This window comes from Montipora foliosa, chromosome 6 (genome assembly GCF_036669935.1).
Source record: "Montipora foliosa isolate CH-2021 chromosome 6, ASM3666993v2, whole genome shotgun sequence".
In the NCBI taxonomy this organism is placed as follows: Eukaryota; Metazoa; Cnidaria; class Anthozoa; order Scleractinia; family Acroporidae; genus Montipora; species Montipora foliosa.
The window spans coordinates 32,547,019-32,551,522 of NC_090874.1; positions in this window are offsets into that span (position 1 = coordinate 32,547,019).

Below are 4,504 nucleotides of genomic sequence, written 5' to 3' on the forward strand. Positions count from 1 at the left end.
AAAACAAAAGTGAAAAACATATCAGAGGTAGGGATGTTTATTGCGAGAGAAAGACGTTCAGTTTTTCAACTTAAGTTAATTTTTAACTCTACCATCAAACTCTCTTACTACCTAATGTATAGATCGCGTTGTGAGCTTGGGTCGCCTGTGAATTATTACTAAATCTGTTTCAAAGTTTCATCAGTTATAGTTTTCAATGTTATTACTATTTTAGATACATCTAGTCCAGTATCGCTTGGCAGCAGGGCAAAGATTAGTGCTAACAGACGATATTCAAAACCCGTGTGCACTTTGCTGTTGGAAAAGATGAACTGTTCGTTGCTGAATGCTAAATAGAACGCAAGTCCGCATGTGGCCCTCGATACTTAAGAATCGACGTACGTTGCGTTCAGTATATATAGTTTACGTCATAGAAAGTGCGGCGTACGGGGTTTTATGCACGAGTTGTTTGTGTCAAAAACCCGAACGAGCGAGGAACGAGCGAGTGAGGGTTTTTGACACAAACAACGAGTGAATAAAACCCCGTACAAAGCACTTTCTATGTCGTGAACTGTTTATTACACATAAGACGAGAATTTTTATTACAATAGTTTTCTGAAAGGGAAATTAGAAACAAAAACTCACTAACAATAGAACCAAATGCAAATTTAATTTAATTCAAAAACAAAGTACGATTTGCACGAGATGCACGAGTGATTGGCATGTAAACGCCTTTACGCTATCGTTGATTGGTTATACTTCCACATATGAAATAGCTGTACGCCATTCTGATTGGCTGTACAGGCCTTTTTCACATGTGAAAATAAACCGTATAGATTTGTATAAATGAGCTTTATGGAATAACCTTCTCATGTTATGTGTAATAAATATATATCTGTATATATATATAGATATATCTTTTATGTTTTGTTACGATTAAAGAGCTGTTACACATTTACCGAGCAATTGTGCTTATGTATCACTCCACAGTGTATTAACCAAGTGTACGTCTTGTAAACACATAATGATTTAAGTTGTAATCCGGTGGACGGAAAATTCAGAAAATACTAAGCTTATTAAAGTTCAGTTCTTAATGTTTACTTATAGCTGAAGATGCTAGTTGAGTTGTTAAGCTGTTTTACGAAACCTTAAGTTCTGTAATGAAACTTACCAGTGAGCACAACCCAAGACGAGTTATTCTTCAAACGGTTGTAATGAAAGGTTTCATTTTCATGACATTGTTTATGTCTCGATCCTCCATGTTCGTTTAAAACAGTTTCCAGGCCCACGCGAACAGAAACGGACCATTTCTCGCTACTGTTGGTACCAAGGATTTAGACGACTTTGGGCAGGACAGAGTGAAAAAAAAAAGTACTAGTTACTCCCTTCACTAGGTATTACTAGAAATGCATTCGAAATGATCGCAACATATTAAGGCAGAAAAATAAATAAATAAATAAACGCGACCATCGAGGTACAGTTGGCTTTGACCGACCATGACAGAGACTCCGTCCCATTCTCGATGACATTGCTGACTTGTTCTATACCTCTGGCAAATTGCATGCAGAGTACTTAACAAAGTAGCAGTTACAAGCAAGCGCACTTTAGTGGTTTTGCGGGTGCTTAGAATGAAATTATGCCGTACGATACTCAAGGTTCGTATTTCCATAGCCCTCACAAGGAATAACAGTTGCACGAACTTTGAATTGAAATACCGTGGATCCTTTTTTCAAGAGTCGTGCTTTGAAGGCTTTTTTTATAGACCTCTTTACTTTTGCATGCGAGAAATGTACCACTTAACTTTTTTGTATTTGAAGAACTTTGTTTTGCTTTATTTTTGGATTCCGGATTCCGTAAAACGTGAGTTTAACATGGACAAGAACCGCTGTCCTCAGTGCAGGGGGCAGGGTAATCAAAAGGATGGCTAACTCTATCCACCCGAGAAATCAACAACCCTGACTCAATAACAGTTTATTAAATGGATAGCGTTATCCACCTTTTGAAAAACCGGGTCGGATATATAGCTTATGATAGGTTGTTGTTGAAACCTAGTCATGTTTTTTGCAGTTACAGTTTGTGGTTGAAGTTGAACAGAAAACGACATTTTTCCCTTTATTTATTTATTAGACATTGCTGAAGTGATTTTTTTGGTCATCATTCTCAATTCCAGATTCAGGATTCCGGATTCCGGATTCCGGATTCCGGATTCTGGTTTCCGGATTCCGGATTCTGGTTTCCGGATTCCGGATTCCGGATTCCGGATTCCGGCTTTTAGGGTTGCCCCTTTTAATTTCCTTTGCTTTGGTCCTCTGGGTCTCGCTATTAAGCTGAACTTTCATATTTCGAAAGTAGCCTATCGCGCACATGAAAAAATGGATAATTAAAATCGACACTTTTTCATAAAAAGGTTAGCTCCAAGATGTTATTGATTGACTGTAAAATAAGTTTTTTTTTGCCGAAACCAGTTATACCCAACCTGCATTTTGGAGATGAACTCTTATTCATTTAGTACTCACGTTGCAAGCATTATATTTTCCACTGTTGTTGGAATACAACGTAGATGTCAGAAGTTCATGTTCTTTACTTCACTATAAAATTTGATATAAAATATAGAGCTTAATACAACCGTGTACACCAACAACTTACAATTCTATGTATATTATACACAAAATATGTCCAAAGTGCTCAATGGTAAAATAACTGCACATAAAAAAGTGACTGACCGAATCTCGCGCGCTGTTTCCTGAAATTGACGTAAGGAGCAATGACTCACTCGAAACTGTGAAACAAAAACAAAACTTGAAGCAAACATCTTATCACCAGTATGTACGTTACGAAAAAGCGTCACGTGCCATCATCCGAAGAATGCTCCAAAAATACTTCATCCTCATCAAATCCAGAAAACAACCCCCACGAAACGAATCACTGAAATCGGTTCCGCTCTGGTCTAGCGATTCCCCGGCTCAGTTGAATTAATGCCTGGGCCCAGATCCATTTTATAAAAATAAGTGAGGAGGTGGTCTAACTATTGATCCATTTTATGTAACACGAAATATCTTTGGGACATCGTTAGTAGCAATAAAATGTGAAACCTTAACTGCTATTTAAAATGATATGTTATCAAGTGACATGTCAAAGTTATTTTTAACAGAGAAATCTTCTCATCTAAACAGCAACACTTTTTTTCATTTTCTGGTAGCTGGATTTACCTTGATGATGTTAACACTATTAGGTACATCATTTCTGTGCTTGGAAATTTCAAGATAATTTTAAATAAATGTCCGAAAAAAGAGATCACTTGCCATAGCCGACTGGGCACTAGTGCAAAATGCCGTCTTTTTCCAAAACTAAGGACACATTTAACAAAGGCCAAGCACAGTTCGTTTTCTTTTACCATTTTGACTAATCTAATAGCAGCGAACTGAAATAAATTTTAGCATAAACTGTTGCCATTTTTTGTTTTGAGTTTTGTGGCCGTAACAAGTCACGTGACTTCATTTGCAAACGTCATCCAAATCAATACAAAAACTTTTGTGACGTTATTAGTCTGCGAAAGTCTTAGATTGTTGTTACCAAATCTTCAGAAGTTAGACCGCCCCCTTACTTTTTCGTGCAATAATATAGGCCAAACATGCCTTAATTTACTCGGGGCAAGAATGAGAAATGTGGCCCACTCTTCCGCACCAAACATTTGTCATCCTCAGGTGGCCTGAATCTCAGATTGCCACGCCTGAAGCATGGAGATATCCGCGTCCGTCCTACGAATGCACCTGGATTGATAGGGAATGGCCTTTCGTTGCCTTAGCTATTACACTCGCCACCTCAGCCTCCACCTTTGAAGAGACCAACCCGATCAAGATCTGCTAACGGCTGGGTTGGTTATTAATGGACGATGCTGCCTTAAGACTATCCCGAAACGAGAGGCTCGTCGGTTATCCTTTTTGTCTTTCCTAACATTAACCACCTCACTAAGCCCCGCAATCGCAGTGTATAGATTAAACAAATCTGCTGGACGCGAAATCACCCAGGCGCGGATCCAGGGGAGGTGAAATAGGTGAATTTTCACCCCCCTTTTTCTGAGCCTCCCTTCTTTTTTTTTTTTTTCTTATCCCTCAAACGCCTCAACCAGGCTCTGGTTCTATTACATTCTTACAAAAATTCACCCCCCATTTCAAAATCCTGGATCGGCGCCTGAATCACCATGATGCAGAAAGAGTATAAAGCCGCCTAAGCTGCGGACGCATCCACCTTCAGTGTCCCCTCATCGCTTCCTCCTTGAACACTTGCACCGTAGCGGCCGGGGCCACTTTCTTTCACAACACCACAAGGCACAGAGCAAAATCCCCTCCTATCGTTGCGTTATTGGTCCTCGACCGAGCCTGTTTTGTTCTGTTTTTCCCCATCTGGTGGCGCCAAAAAATAATAAATGCTAGTTACAACGCACCACTGGTCTCCGACCAAAATTCCAACTTTGTTTTTTGACTACTTTCAATTGTTCTTTTTTTATTTGTTGATCCTTTTGTTT